We start from the raw sequence: 17,810 nt of genomic DNA, 5'->3' as shown, positions 1-17,810 counted from the left end.
CTAATAAATATTTATCTACGTGTATGTTTGCTTGAAATTACTAAAAATATCCCTGCCAGCACTTATCATTTAATATTATTTATTGTCATTATTGATTAGTAGGCTTAAGGGTATACGATGTATTGTTGGTCGAAGAAAAAAAAAAAAAAAGTAGTTCGCAGCATCTTGCGAATGGTAAGTGAGCTTTAGCAAAATTACATTGCTCAATTCGTAGCGAGCGTGTAGAAGAATTCAAATATCACAGATATACTTTTGTAGGTCCTGCGGTTCTTGAGTTATGTTGTAAAGAGGGCTGAAACAACAACACTTTTGTAAAACGTACGTAACTCATTACGAACAATAAATTAAGCAGGTTTTCAAAGTATATGATTTGTAGAATGAATTTTGCAAAACACCAAAGTGTTATTTTTCAATAATATATTGATTTAGATAATGAAAATCTATTTTTTGGCTGCTTCGACCAACAATACCTCGTATACCCTTAATTGTGTGTATGTCTATAGGACAACTGCGATAATCCGGGATCCAAGTCCAACGGGGTATAGCCTACTCCTTAGCAGACTAGACGTGCATCTCGACTCAAATTAAGCCAATTTAAGATGTTGGCACTCTACTTTGTATAATGAAATTCCGTTGATTGAGCCAAATATAATGTAGGACTTAGTCTCACAGTTTTATACGTATAGGCATACTGATATAGGCAAGATAATGCGGTTTGAGGAAGTGCTGGAATCCATTGGCCCTTTTGGACGGTACCAACAGCGTATCTTTTTCGTAATAATTATGTCTTCGGACCTTTTGCTCCAGTTTGGTTACTTTCTCTCACGTATTTCTTGCTGGACAGACCGATCATTGGTGCCACGCGTCAGAGCTGGACTTCGTCAATTGCACCAAGTGGTCACTGGAAAATGACCAATGTATTGAAGCTAAGAAATCGGTGTCTATTCCTCCTACAACTCATGATGACAATGCTGAGCATGACTATAAACATTGTGTTCGATACAATTTGACGGGATTCGAACCATCAGATTGGTATCCTGGTTTTGTGACCTCTGACTACACCAATAACACAGTGGAATGTGATGCAGGATGGGTATATGATGAAAGTCAGTTTATTACAACTATTATTTCTGATGTAAGTACAATAAGGACATGTCTTTCCTTATGCTTCTTTACTTTATGTTTTCTAACTTGATGTTTTGTTCAATCATGAAAATAATATACATCAATAATCATTGTTCCTTTCTATATTAAAAGTACACCCCTACTTACACCAGGATTCTTGAGGGGTCCAGCATTATGTGTGTATAAAATAGGCCAGTGGTTCTTTATGGGGTATATTTCTTATCACTCCATTCTTGTGGGGTACAAAAAACGTACCACCAATAGTTTGTGGGGAACATTTTTTTTTACATAGACCCATTCCACCCTCCCCCTATGAGGTACCCCTAAAAATAGTATTTTTGCGCGTTTCGGGTCTATAAGCTATTTTTGCTTTGTGGGATCCAAGATTTATACCCCACAAAGGACTTGTACCCCACAAGCTATTGCTGCAACTTACACAGTACCTCACAAGAATGCTCACACAAGATCAGGCTGTATCAACATGATCAAAATGATTGGTACCTTTGGCACACATTTTTGTTTCTAGGATCCAAACCGCTGGAGCAGTTTAACATTAACTAAAATCTAGTCTTTGTCAAAGACTGACTCGAGATAGTGTCGGACTCGCGATCAAGGGGGAGGGTGAGCGTCGAAGCCGCGATGAGCCGCGAACGGCGAATTCGAGCCGCGAAGCGGCGAGTACGAGCAGCGAAGCGGCTGTTTCCGAGAGTGTGTGGTTCCCAGTAGTTTCTCTCCCTATGGATAATATAGGTACACGGTCTGTAACACAGACTAACTCAAATCTTGCTTTAATACTGTCTGGAAGATATGCCTCAATGTGAGCTAGAAAACACCACGTGTTACAATCGGACTATAATTGGAGACAGAGATAAAATAAAAAAAAAGACTAGTTTGCGTCTGACGTCAGGACAAAGGCGCGACGTGATTGGTTACTGACCTGAGCAGCACAGTATTTTTGTGCTAAATTTTGTACAAAGCTGATTTTTGCACTGAAGAAGCAGAAGGTATCATAGAATATCATATCCAAAGTCCACCAAAATCCACTTTGTGGAATTCTTTTTATCAAGATGGCCGCCAAAATGGCTGCCACAACATATAATTAGCTGTATCTCAGCTTCTGAAGCAGATATGATGATGATTTTAGTGTCTTTGAATAGGTTTAAGAGGTCAGGGAATTCAAATTTGCACAAGTCTAACACACTGATGTCTTCATTCACACTGTAATCCAAGATGGCCGCCAAAATGGCCGCCACCACATATGAATAGATATATCTCCGCTTCTGAAGCAGATATGATGATGATTCCAGTGTCTTTGTAATTACAGGCCTGTTACAGCGCCCATTGGCTACTGTGTTGTAATTTCGGATTGTTTACAGCACAAAAATACAAATTGGACTTAGAGGCATCTTTGTCAAACGACCAAATCTGCAAGAAAGCTTATGCACACAGACATTATGTAGTCAACTCTTTCTGATGGTATAAAAATCTAAACGTTTTGGAGTAAGTTTGGGGATGAGGCTGTGGATAATGAAGTGCCCCTTTAAATCAGTATTCTAATAATAACACTATATTAATTTCTAGATTTGTCCGTGCACTTATATGCGTGTCAATGACTAATAAATATTTATCTACGTGTATGTTTGCTTGAAATTACTAAAAATATCCCTGCCAGCACTTATCATTTAATATTATTTATTGTCATTATTGATTAGTAGGCTTAAGGGTATACGATGTATTGTTGGTCGAAGCAGCCAAAACAAAAAGTAGTTCGCAGCATCTTGCGAATGGTAAGTGAGCTTTAGCAAAAATTACATTGCTCAATTCGTAGCGAGCGTGTAGAAGAATTCAAATATCACAGATATACTTTTGTAGGTCCTGCGGTTCTTGAGTTATGTTGTAAAGAGGGCTGAAACAACAACACTTTTGTAAAACGTACGTAACTCATTACGAACAATAAATTAAGCAGGTTTTCAAAGTATATGATTTGTAGAATGAATTTTTGCAAAACACCAAAGTGTTATTTTTCAATAATATATTGATTTAGATAATGAAAATCTATTTTTTGGCTGCTTCGACCAACAATACCTCGTATACCCTTAATTGTGTGTATGTCTATAGGACAACTGCGATAATCCGGGATCCAAGTCCAACGGGGTATAGCCTACTCCTTAGCAGACTAGACGTGCATCTCGACTCAAATTAAGCCAATTTAAGATGTTGGCACTCTACTTTGTATAATGAAATTCCGTTGATTGAGCCAAATATAATGTAGGACTTAGTCTCACAGTTTTATACGTATAGGCATACTGATATAGGCAAGATAATGCGGTTTGAGGAAGTGCTGGAATCCATTGGCCCTTTTGGACGGTACCAACAGCGTATCTTTTTCGTAATAATTATGTCTTCGGACCTTTTGCTCCAGTTTGGTTACTTTCTCTCACGTATTTCTTGCTGGACAGACCGATCATTGGTGCCACGCGTCAGAGCTGGACTTCGTCAATTGCACCAAGTGGTCACTGGAAAATGACCAATGTATTGAAGCTAAGAAATCGGTGTCTATTCCTCCTACAACTCATGATGACAATGCTGAGCATGACTATAAACATTGTGTTCGATACAATTTGACGGGATTCGAACCATCAGATTGGTATCCTGGTTTTGTGACCTCTGACTACACCAATAACACAGTGGAATGTGATGCAGGATGGGTATATGATGAAAGTCAGTTTATTACAACTATTATTTCTGATGTAAGTACAATAAGGACATGTCTTTCCTTATGCTTCTTTACTTTATGTTTTCTAACTTGATGTTTTGTTCAATCATGAAAATAATATACATCAATAATCATTGTTCCTTTCTATATTAAAAGTACACCCCTACTTACACCAGGATTCTTGAGGGGTCCAGCATTATGTGTGTATAAAATAGGCCAGTGGTTCTTTATGGGGTATATTTCTTATCACTCCATTCTTGTGGGGTACAAAAAACGTACCACCAATAGTTTGTGGGGAACATTTTTTTTTACATAGACCCATTCCACCCTCCCCCTATGAGGTACCCCTAAAAATAGTATTTTTTCTCGTTTCGGGTCTATAAGCTATTTTTGCTTTGTGGGATCCAAGATTTATACCCCACAAAGGACTTGTACCCCACAAGCTATTGCTGCAACTTACACAGTACCTCACAAGAATGCTCACACAAGATCAGGCTGTATCAACATGATCAAAATGATTGGTACCTTTGGCACACATTTTTGTTTCTAGGATCCAAACCGCTGGAGCAGTTTAACATTAACTAAAATCTAGTCTTTGTCAAAGACTGACTCGAGATAGTGTCGGACTCGCGATCAAGGGGGAGGGTGAGCGTCGAAGCCGCGATGAGCCGCGAACGGCGAATTCGAGCCGCGAAGCGGCGAGTACGAGCAGCGAAGCGGCTGTTTCCGAGAGTGTGGTTCCCAGTAGTTTCTCTCCCTATGGATAATATAGGTACACGGTCTGTAACACAGACTAACTCAAATCTTGCTTTAATACTGTCTGGAAGATATGCCTCAATGTGAGCTAGAAAACACCACGTGTTACAATCGGACTATAATTGGAGACAGAGATAAAATAAAAAAAAAGACTAGTTTGCGTCTGACGTCAGGGGAAAGGCGCGACGTGATTGGTTACTGACCTGAGCAGCACAGTATTTTTGGTCTGGTTGATAGGACGTCATACGCAAACCAGTCTTTTTAATTAGGTCTTCAATTATACCCCATTGAACCCTAGGCGCGATATTTGGAATCGGCATGAAAAATGTATTAAAATGAGTACACACAAACTCGGTATTGGTTCATCTGTCTTGATATTTTTAGAAGATATCATTGATGTTAACGCCTATGACCAGCACGCAAAAAATTTGAAGAATTCAATTTGTGTTTTCTTTTTCTTTAATCCCTACCATTTCAGTTTGATCTAGTATGCGAGAAAGACAGCCTGGCTGATTTTGCCGAATCCATGTTCTTCGTGGGAGTGTTTATTGGATCGGCATTACTTGGGGCTATGTCAGACCGGTAAGAGTATAGAATAAGGTTAGTAAATGGGGTTTTCAGGTGCTTGATTCCAGAGGGCCGTTGTTATTAACAGAAACAGCAAGCAAAAAAGAATGAACTTCAGGAAAAAATAAAAAATAAAAATTAGGCAGAAGTGGGATTCGAACCCGAGATCTCGACGCTTATATCTAATCTATAGACCACGAACCTATGACCTAGAAAATGTTCTTGATATCTTTGGTGCAATAATTCAATGCTGCTATTACCCTCATACAAAAATAACTACAATAATTATCTAATGATTATATCATGTTTACTATCGCAAGACATTCTTGTTAGCCGTAGCTATGGCTGCAGTTTGCGTCGTACTGTCTGCATTGTCTAATGGTTACATCATATTTACTATCCTACAGGTTAAATTTGGACGTCGTGAGACATTCGTGTTAACCGTAGCTATAGGTGCAGTTTGCGTCTTTTAAGACGCAAAATGCAGACATTAAAATGTCTGCATTGTCTAATGGCTACATCATGTTTACTATACTACAGGTTTGGACGTCGTAAGACATTCGTGTTAGCCGTAGCTAAAGGTTCAGTTTGCGTCTTAATGTCTGCATTGTCTAATGGCTACATCATGTTTACTATCCTACAGGTTTGGACGTCGTAAGACATTCGTGTTAGCCGTAGTTATAGGTGCAGTTTGCGTCTTATTGTCTGCATTGTCTAATGGTTACATCATGTTTACTATCCTACAGGTTTGGACGTCGTAAGACATTCGTGTTAGCCGTAGTTATAGGTGCAGTTTGCGTCTTATTGTCTGCATTGTCTAATAGCTACATCATGTTTACTATCCTACAGGTTTGGACGTCGTAAGACATTCGTGTTAGCCGTAGCTATAGGTGCAGTTTGCGTCTTATTTTCTGCATTGTCTAATGGCTACATCATGTTTACTATCCTACAGGTTTGGACGTCGTAAGACATTCGTGTTAGCCGTAGCTATAGGTGCAGTTTGCGTCTTATTGTCTGCACTGTCTAATGGCTACATCATGTTTACTATCCTACAGGTTTGGTCGTCGTAAGATATTCGTGTTAGCCGTAGCTATAGGTGTAGTTTGCGTCTTATTGTCTGCATTGTCTAATGGCTACATCATGTTTACTATCCTACAGGTTTGGACGTCGTAAGACATTCGTGTTAGCCGTAGCTATAGGTGCAGTTTGCGTCGTATTGTCTGCATTGTCTAATGGCTACATCTTGTTTACTATCCTACAGGTTTGGACGTCGTAAGACATTCGTGTTAGCCGTAGCTATAGGTGCAGTTTGCGTCGTATTGTCTGCATTGTCTAATGGCTACATCATGTTTACTATCCTACAGGTTTGGACGTCGGAAGATATTCGTGTTAGCCGTAGCTATAGGTGCAGTTTGCGTCTTATTGTCTGCATTGTCTAATGGCACATCATGTTTACTATCCTACAGATTTGGACGTCGTAAGACATTCGTGTTAGCCGTAGCTATAGGTGCAGTTTGCGTCATATTGTCTGCATTGTCTAATGGCTACATCTTGTTTACTATACTACAGGTTTGGACGTCGTAAGACATTCGTGTTAGCCGTAGCTATAGGTGCAGTTTGCGTCTTATTGTCTGCATTGTCTAATGGCACATCATGTTTACTATCCTACAGATTTGGACGTCGTAAGACATTCGTGTTAGCCGTAGCTATAGGTGCAGTTTGCGTCATATTGTCTGCATTGTCTAATGGCTACATCTTGTTTACTATACTACAGGTTTGGACGTCGTGAGACATTCGTGTTAGCCGTAGCTATATGTGCAGTTTGCGTCTTAATGTCTGCATTGTCTAATGGCTACATCATGTTTACTATCCTACAGGTTTGGACGTCGTAACACATTCGTGTTAGCCGTAGCTATAGGTGCAATTTGCGTCTTAATGTCTGCATTGTCTAATGGCTACATCATGTTTACTATCCTACGACTCTTCATTGGGTGTTTCTACTTCAGTACTAATGTTGTAGGATACACATTAAGTAAGTACACTGTCTACATCCACTATTCCTAAGGCTCATTAGTCCTAAGGCTAGTCTGAAACATTTGCAAGTTCCCCAACCCTTACCCTAACCCAATACCCTAACCTTAAACTTTACCGTAACCTTAACCTTAACCTAATCCTTAACCTAACCCTAACCGCTACCCTAACATTCGGACTAGGGAGCCCTTTATATGCTTTAGACAAGCAAACCGGTTTTTTTTTTTGCGGATTACCGAACGTTATTTTTTGGACCAGCGCGCTAGCTAGCGAACCTTGGGACTAGCGGACTTTTGGACTGCAAAAATGTTTTGCAATTTGGCAGGTCCTTGGTAAAATACGTAATGTATGGGGTATAGGGAGGGGTGTGTGGGGTATTAGTAAAGATTTGCAAGCGTGGACCATGATCTGACTAGAACCTCCTAAATGGGGACACACCAGACAACCAAAGACGTCCTCGGTTGCCAGAATCAGCCAAAGTGAAAAGCAGCGTGTAACATTCTCCCCTTTACCCTGCGGAACATCTTGCCCCATTTCCATGTAATTCCCCCTAACTCTGCTCCCTTGCGCCCCCCATCTCTGGAAAAATCCTGGTTGTGCCACTGTATATCGCCGGGCGCATCACATAGTGACGTATTCGACATTTTAAACATTTTTGAGAAAATTATTATATTAGTTTGTTATGTTCTTCTCTATATATTCACCAAAACCATGCCCCAAAGTGGCTTAATTAGTACGATATTAATTAATTTAATACCGTATGCCGTATTTGCAAAACTTTGAAATGTCTGTATCACATAACGACGTAGTTGCCAAGCACCTATACTGCGCAAGCCGAGTATGTCATATCTGCAAGTTGAAGAATTTGCCGTTTCACATAGTGACGTATTTACGCGACTTTGTCATTGCACGGTAAAATTGCTGTTTTGTCCTTTTCACATAGTGACGTATTTGCGCAACTGTTTCACATAGTGACGTATTTGCACGACGTATTTTATTTAATATTGATTTTTATAGAATAAGTTATGCTCTGATAGTGACAAGTGAATTACATTGAAAATATGGTATATGCATTACTTTTCGCCAGGTTTTAATTGGCAATAATGTTTTAATCAAGAGTATGCAGCAAATGAAAATCGCTAAAAAATTTCTCGAAATGAGTATTTTGCAAATACGTCAGTAAGTGATACGGTCGACGATATGTCTCTGCAAAACGTGGATCAAATTTTGTGTGTACAATTTCGTGTTTAGTTTCAGAATTTGTAAGTCCCCGTTGGCGAGCGATAGCGATCAACTCTTCTATGTTTTGTTGGGCTTGTGGTTACATGTGCCTTGCAGGATTGGGTTATTTCATTCGAAGATGGAGAATTCTTACATTTGTTATAACCGGATTAACATTCTTAATGCTGCTTCTTATGCCGTAAGTTAACGGTGTCAGCTATTGGCTCTTTTATAGATTAATATAGGCCTGATGAAGGGAGGAGTTATTTATCCTAATGCCCGAGTGCTTTCATGAACGTGCTAATGACGCTACGCCACTGGTTAGTGTGAATTTCAAATGAGGTTACTCAATTTGTAACTCTATTTGAAACCTACGCCCCCTTCAGTGGGAGATTAAGGTCACGTCTTCCATATGGATTTCAACTACAATAGCAGTTTCGAACTGAGGTGCGCCTTACGGCGAGAGCAGGGCGGATATGTATTACATGAAACGGGCCTGATGGGGCAGGGGCATAATCCGTTTTCGACAACCTTCGTACCCCGCATGGGATTTTTTAAATTTTCAAATAGATTGGGGAATGTCCCACTCCCCCTATGACACTACGGCACTGGTCAGAGTGAATTTCAAATGAGGTTACCTGAATTCGCAACTCTTTTTGAAACCTACACCTCCTGTGTGGCAGATTTAGGTCATGTCTTCCATAGGGGGTGAATGGATTTCAACTGCAATATCCCATTAGAGCAGAGGTTGCGATGTCCCTTACACCCCGGCTTACGCCATGTGCCCGGGGTAATGCTCTTTATGGCGGGAGCACGCACGGATTTAATATTATCAAGCGATCGATATCTGCCTGAGATGATCAGAGTTCAACAGTATAAGGCGGATGGTGTAAGGTACAACGCAACCTCTATATTTTCGTTTACATGGGCTATTCACTAGTAATTCAGATCAATTTTACCATCCCCTAGAGGTGAAATCCGGGTTTATACTATTCCACTGGAGACCGGATTTCCAATTCTGACATACAGGATTTGGGAAACACGGTGTTTTTTTCGGAGTTCAAGTTCGAGATTATTGTTATATAGGCCTATAGCTGTCAGTATACTATTCATGTTGGGTCACACTGTATAATCGTTTTCTTCACTCCTGTTGAGCCTTTGTAGTTTTATCGCTGAATCACCACGATGGCTAATCGCCCGGGGTCGGACATCAGATGCAGAAAAAGTCATCAGAAAAGTTGCCAAAGTGAACAAGAAAAATCTACCAGAAGAATTCTTGAACAGCTTGGAATTACAAGACCAAAACGTAATTATACTATATAGAAACATGAAGCTCTTGTAAATCTATTCGTGTAAATGTATGTAGGCATATTCAAAGCAAAATGATCAAGTTTGCTGCATGCTTGAAGCAACGAGAAGTTGGAGCTTGTGGTAATTTTGATATTATTTCCACTAATTTTAAGTTTTAATCAAACAATATTCTTCCAAAATACTTTGTAACCAGAACATGTAACCCTAAATGAGACCCTAAGTGAGTGTCAATATAGCCACAATGGACCCCTAAACGTCAACGTATAGCCAAAAATGGACCCTTAAATGTCGACGTCGCTACTGAAGATTAATTTCTACTTTTATTTACAGAATAATACCGATAACCCCGGACTTAAAGAGACGCAGCAAACGTCAATTATCGATCTGTTTCGTTATCGTTATCTCAGATTCAAGATAATAATTTTGGTATGGATATGGTAGGTACATACATGTTTATAAAAGTATTTATGGGTAATTGAAGTATATAGATAATTGAGGGACCGGATTATTTTTGCTTTCACGTCCAAGGGGATCGAACACGGGACCTGTTGCATCTGAGTCAAAGACAGCAGTTGGGCATTGACCACTGACCCAAGCTTCATATAAGTAGTTCACCGATAGAGGGGTCAGAGATCATATATCATCATCAGCCGTATTCAGCCCACTGCAGGACGAAAACCTCCCCCAAGTTGGCACCAAAGATTCCTGTCATTTGCTTTTGCCATCCACCTGATCCCTATGAAACTTGCTATATCATCCTTCCATTGACTTTCTGTCTGCCTTGGTGCCTTGAGCCCAGCCAAGGCCTCCATTCTGTGACATTCTTTGTCCATCTATTATCTGTTCTTGCAAGATGGCCAGCTCAATGCCACTTCTTCATCTTTATTGTGTGGATTATGTCTGTAACTTCTGTTTGGCTCCTGATCCATGCTACTGTTTCCCTATCCCTTTTGGTGAAGCCCAACATGCATCTTTCCATGCTATGCTGTGCAGTTTTCAGTTTTTGCTCCATCCTCTTAGTAAGTGACCATGTTTCAGCTTCGTAGGTCATGGCTGGTAGTACATATTAATTGAAAACCTTACGTTTCAGACAAGTTGGCATTTTACTTATCACGACGTCATTGAGCTTACCAAATTATGCACACCAACCAGCCCTAGTCCTTTTTTACTTCATCCATGTGATTGTGAGTCATGTTGATTAGTTGTCCTAAGTACACATATTGGTCCACCTTTTCTATTTTTGTGTTCCCTACCATGACCAGCTGTTCTGTGGCGAACTGGTTGAACATGACTTTTGTCTTTTTCATGTTAATCTTTAGTCCCACTTGGTTACTTTTCTGATTCAGATCATGATCATTTCTTTTAGATCTTTGGCATTGTCTGTTATAATGACTATGTCATCTGCGAAGCGAAGGTGACTTAGGTTGTCTCCGTTTATGCTGATGCCCTTACTTTCCCATTCCAGTTGACGTATAATTTCTTGAAGTGCCGCATTAAACAGTTTAGGTGAAATGGTATCACCTTGTCGCACCCCTCGTTGGATAGATATCTTATCATGTCCTTGTGGAGGGGGATTGAAGTGCCCTTGCTGTAGATAGTATCTATTATCTGCATGGATGTATCCAGGATGGACGCCTTGCTGTTTGAGGGTTGTGATGACTGCCTGGATCTCAATGCTATCAAAAGCTTTTTCGTATTCAATGAATCCAAGGCACAGTGGCTGTCTATATTCACCCATCTTTTCAACAATTTGGTTGACGACATGAAGGTGATCCATGGTAGAATAGCCGCTCCGAAACCCCACCTGTTCCCTGGGTTGGTTGAAGTCAAGGATGTTGGTGATCCGATTTGTGAGAACTTTGGTGAAAAGTTTGTAGGTGTTTGAGAGTAAGCTGATTGGTCTGTAATTCTTCAAGTCTTTGATGTCCCCTTTCTTGTGGGTGAGAATTATAAGGGCATTATTTCAACTGTCTGGTGTCTGGTTAGTCTGGATACATAGTGTGAATAGCTTTGCAAGCTCTGCCTTTACTGCGCTGCCTCCATCTTTGAGAATGTCAACTAGCACTCCATCTTCCCCTGGTGCTTTACCTCTTTCCATGTCATTGAGAGATTTGTCAACTTCATCCTCTCCAATTGGTGGTATATTCTCTTTTGCACTTTCAACGTCTATAATTGGTGGAGTTATTTGGACTTTGCTGGATTAGAGATCTTGGTAGAACTCTTCTACCCGCTTGATGACTAGTTCTCTGTCTGAGATTATGTTTCCGTCTTTGAGATTTTCCAGTGGCAAGTCCTTGCTTTGCTTTCTTGTAGCTTTTGTTATCTTTGAGAGTTTTCTGGATCATCTTTGTGTTGTGTGCTCGGATTTCATTTGTCATTCGATTCCATAAGGTTTTGCATAATTCTGTGTACTCGATATGTTGGATTCCAATCGTGTTCTTCATTTCCCGTCTCTTTTTCATCATTTCAAAAGTTTCCTTTGAAATCTTGTCTATCTTCTGTGGATCTTTTTTCCCCTGCTGTGTCCAAAGCACAATCTAGAATTGTGTTTGTAAGTACAGACATCATTGATGCATCTAGGTCTTCTGCTTCATCCTTCAGGAGATCAAACTTGTTTTGCAGCTTCATCTGGAATTCTTCTTTGTTCTGTTGTAGCTTATCCCGATTGACTTGCATCCTTTTTTTTTGTACAAGTTTGTATCTTTCCAATTTCAAGTTGATGGAGATCCTTGCTCTTACTAGCCTGTGATCACTTCCAGTGTTAAAGCGGTTTAGAACTGAGACATCTTTCACATTTTTGGTTCACTTGTCAAGATGAATCAAATTCATTTATATACGTTTATATGCACTGTCCGCACTGGGGAAATATAAAAAATGTTTTCATATCAACCCCAGAACTTAGTATTCAGCTTCCAAACTACTTAACATAAATTTAACATTAAATATTTTAACGACGCTTCTTCCGAAGTGTTTGATGAGAACTAGCTTATGGCATCGTGGGGCAGACGCAATTTAGACGCTTTTTTTTTTATATAGATGTCTTTATCGTCGTTCTCCTGCAGGTTCTTCACCAGTTTAACGTATTTCGGGCTTTCCTTGACCACTGCTGATTTAGGAGTTAATTTCTACCTATCTTTTTTCATATCTGGAGCAGTTGAGATACCTGCGCTACTTTATGTTCAGTTTGGACTCGATATGTTCGGAAGGAAAATCAATTTAAGTGGATCGCTAATTGCTAGTGGCGTTGCATGCCTGATTTCAGATTTTATAGGTAAGAAGTATTCTTGGCCAATCACGCACGCTGTTAGTATATATAGCTAGAGCGTATGAACACTGATTGAATCCATGTTAAAATATGGTGTATACCCATATCAAAAAATGAAACCTTTTCGGATAACTTCCCGATAGTCACCGGGTAGACACCGGCAAATTTCACATGCAAATTAGATAGGTAGCGGGTGACTACCCGATAAATTTTTGGGAAACAATAGTGGATACCTTTCAGGTAATAGGTACCGGATGACTATCCGATGACTGTTTTGGGAAACTAGCGGGTAACCACCCGATGACTTTTTTGGGGAACTAGCGGATAACTACCCGATAACTTTTCGGGGACCTAGCGGATAACTTTTGGTGACGATATACCTGGTGACCTCTTTGGAGACTTCCTGTTGACCTTTTGGGATTGCAGAAATACAAATTCATGAGTATGCACAAATTTATTGGGCAATTTAGCTTATTATTTGAATTGTAGATTTTGGAGCAATATAACTCTGCAGTCATGGCAGTTGAGCTTGTGCTATCTTGCTTTCGGGCTTGCTTTAAGAATCTTGAAAGTGTACAATGTAATTTTAAATATTTCTGATTTAATTTAATTGGTTTACACCTTTATAAGGTGCATACCTTTCAATTAATTACAATCAAATTGTTATGATATCAGCATATACATGTATTACAGTACCTAAATGTGATCACATCACTGACACATCATAATAATTTTCATATCAAATATTATAATTTATTTACAACAAATAGCTTAACATAAAGCTGATCAGTTGATTGACACATAAGCTGATGATTAGTAATTTAATTGACATTAATTTACTGTCAAAATCATGTATGATTTACTAGAAAAGATATAAACTAAAATATTCAAATGTGTCATATATTAGGTACATCAGTGTATTGCATCAATACAAATCATTTCATACAAATTTTCCTACCTGCATTGTCATATGAAATCAAGCATTCAATGCTTTATAATTCCTACAGCATGTTCCAGATTAATTAGTAAACATCTTGTTATGTCCTACATGTAAATCCATACATTTTGGACCACAAATAACATGAATATTCTGCACAAATATATTCCAACTGCCAACAGCTAGCTACTCCATTATTTGAATTCATTCAGTGACCTTTGACCACATACCCACCCACCCACCCACGCATTCTTAAGATGCTTAATGCTATTTTCAAGGTCAAATTAAAAGCGGATAACCACCGGGTAACTCCTGCAAAGAATATAAGTTTCTGGGAACCTTCTGGGTAACTCATTTGAAATATTTGAGTTTTGGGGAGACTTCCGGATGTCTACCCGAAAACTTTTGATAACTTCATTAGGTATCCGCAAGCTATCCGCTAGCGGGCACTTTCGGATAACTCTGAAAAGGTACCCGAAAGGTTTCTGATGACCACCGAATGGTCATCGGGTGGTCACCGGGAAACTTTTCTTTTTACTATGGGTACATGGCCTACTCGCGATATAACACTGTGCGTGATTGGTTGAGAGCATACACAACGATAATGCCCGATGGCCCGGATGTGCGAATGAAGGAAAATCACATTGTTTTAAAAATAATGTTGCTTGTTATTTTTGTAATTATTTTGATGAAATTAGAATCACAAAATGTTCGGGTAGGCCTATGGACGAAGCGGCCCTCGGACATAAACAATTAACCGTTTGGTCATGAAACGATATGAATGAATCTATAATTCAAGCTATGGAATTTTGTGAGCTAAACCAGACAATGTTTATATTAAAGCAGTGGCGTAGCCAGCTTTTAAGTATGTGGGTGTGTGTGTGGGGGGGGGTCACATTTTCGTCCCTATTAAGTTAATTTTGTCTCCAATTATGTGGGGGCATAGCCAAATTTTTGTTCCCACTTGTCAATTTTGTCCCATTTTTAGTTATTTTAAGGACAAATTTCTGTTGGGGCGCTTTTCTCCCCTGCCCCCTGGCTACCCCACTGCATTAAAGTTATATTAAAGGGACACTTAGTGATCAACAGCCTTATCCCTCTAACTTACTGCAAACATGATTGAGATCAGAAACCTGTAAGTTTGTGTGCATGAACTTATTTGTAGATTTGGTCGTTTGACATAAAGATCGTCCAATTTGTACCGTATTTTACAACACAAACCTGGATGATATTTGAACTTTAAAGCTATTTATTTTGGTTCGTCATAAAACATATCAATATATAAATATTATGTTTGTTAGTTATGTCTATAGTACCACTATCCGGGAGTATTATCTTATCAAATTATGATATCATTATTGTACACAAGACTATACTGTTATTATTATTATTATTCAAAAATTGATACCAAAGTTTTTATGTGAACATAATCAATTAACGAGCGAAGCAATGTTTCAAAACATTGGCCAGATATTGAAGGGATCTGTCATGTTTAGTATGAGTTTTTGACTAGATATATTTATCACATGTATTATAAAATGTATGGTGTAAGTGAAAGAGAAAGGTCTAAAGATTAATGTTGGTTTTTTTTGTAAGCTCATAGGAAATTCTTTAGAGACTTTTACGAATATTCCGCTTATCATGTATGTACACCCAATTTGTGTGTATAGAGTACATGTTTCCTGACTTGCGGGTAGGAAATGGGTCGCCGAATTTTGCATCATTTGCAAAACTGTTTGGTATGTCTGTCAACGTGTCGACATGCAATTTAGCACGTTCCCAGATAGAATAACAGCGATATCATTTTATCAATATTGTAATTACAACCCCTATAGTCATAAATGTCTTAGGAAATTTTTGTTTAAGGCATACATGTAAATGTAACGTAATCATAAAGCAAGGGCGCTAATCCTCCCTGTCAAGACCATACCACTGATGTCCAGAGTAATCTATAGAGTTATATATAGACGAATCCAACGAGCCAATTCATGGTCAGGATTTTGTCGGCCATCTTTGGGTAGCCGCTAGCACCAACCTGGAGTTTTGAGCGCCCTATTGTGCAAATAAAAGCCGCCTAACACCTAGAAAAGATGCAAGGACGAGGAGGGTTAATAGAATAATACAATAGAGATAATTCCGCAGGTAATCTCGTCGCATCTATTCATACATAGTCCTTTTATTCGCAAGTACATCCATTTGTAGCGTTTGATATGGTGTAGTTAATCCGATTATTATGTCACTTCAACAGCGAATATACCATGTAGAAGCTGTGTGTTTTGGCGAAGGGAACTGTAGGGCATATTGTGTTGTAAACTTTAATCATTCTTTTGTCTACCTTTGTTTTCACATTTTGGGTGCATTGTAGCCGACGGCTACCCAACTAAAGGCTGCTAGTCAGGTGTAGGAAAGCGTGGATTTGGATTCGTCTATATTTTTATAAACTGTGAGCTGGCTGCTCTGGGGAAAGATTAAAATGTGTTCATCCTATCAACCCAGAGAACTAAGTATAATATTTATATTTATCTCCTCATCGTAGAAGACAGTGTTTGGAGGATGGTCATAGCAATGATTGGGAAATTCTTCATAACGATGACGTTTTCTATCATTTTCATTGTCACTGTGGAACAACTTCCTACCCCAGTTCGGTAAGCTATAACACTCAATATTAATAAAAGCATAATGCCTTATGTTTGATTTTTATACAGTTAGCAACCTGGACAACAGATTCTTTTGTTTAGCAAGGCTCACTCAGTCATTTAATGTGGCAATACAAACGATCGAATTTGGTGTTGAAACGAGCTAAATTTTGAGTTACACCTTTTCAATGTAAAATTAATTTTCTCGGCCAAATGAAATGCAATCATTTTTATTTTTTCAGTAAATGTCAGGTCAAATTGTAGTGCTTGATACTTTTTTTTTTCAAATCCTAGTGTTAAACTTAGGCGTGAAATTCAGTCATTTCGTGTAAGATTTTCGATTTTGATAGGCTTAAACTCTGCCCGCGAGCCTTTTCTTGGATCAACCTTTTAGCTTTTCAAAGTAATATAGTTCGCTAATGAAGGATTTTTCCCAACATTCTAACGCACATCACCGTGAGCGATATATCATAGTTTTGTCAGAATTTACGCTTTGATTTCACCATTTTTTCACCGGCTGAAATTTTTTCAAAATCAACGCGTGAAATATAAGGCTAATAATACTAGCATTGTGGATCGATATCCCTGGGTTTAATAGGAATACCGGCATGATACAGTGTTGCCAGAACTTCAATATAGCAACGAAATTCCCAGGCCTAATAGCGCTCCTATACTGATCATGTTTATAGCACGATGAGGATATTTCATCATCACGTGAGTGATTCGGACCTATGTGTTGACATTTGCTTCTCCTCAAAACAACTTTGCCCGAAGGCTTACATGCAATTGGGCAATATTTTAAACAAAACTTTCTTTTACAAAACATTATATTACGCTGTATGTTTTATGATCAAGCAAACTGTTTGGAACACACTTCCAAAGAAATAACCTTCGTAACGCCCCCCACGCCCCAGACTTTCGTTATTTTAACGCCAGAAATAGATTGTCCTTATAAGAACCATCAGAGATTGTGGCTTATAAGAACCATTCATTATCATTGTTAACTTAAACAGGTTTTTGTTTTTTAAACATCTTTATAAATTGATTGCTTTTATGTTTGTTTGTAAATTTCGTGCTTTACGCGCTTTGAGTTCCTCATCAGAGATTGTGCCTTATAAGAACCATTCATTTTCATTGTTAACTTAAACAGGTTTTTGTTTTTAAACAAAAACCTGTTCAAGCAATTGAATACATGAATACAAAAGCCACCTAAGTCCATGCGAAGTTATTTTGAAAGAAAAACCT

This window comes from Amphiura filiformis, chromosome 11 (assembly GCF_039555335.1).
Source record: "Amphiura filiformis chromosome 11, Afil_fr2py, whole genome shotgun sequence".
In the NCBI taxonomy this organism is placed as follows: domain Eukaryota; kingdom Metazoa; phylum Echinodermata; class Ophiuroidea; order Amphilepidida; family Amphiuridae; genus Amphiura; species Amphiura filiformis.
This window is presented reverse-complemented; position numbering follows the sequence as displayed.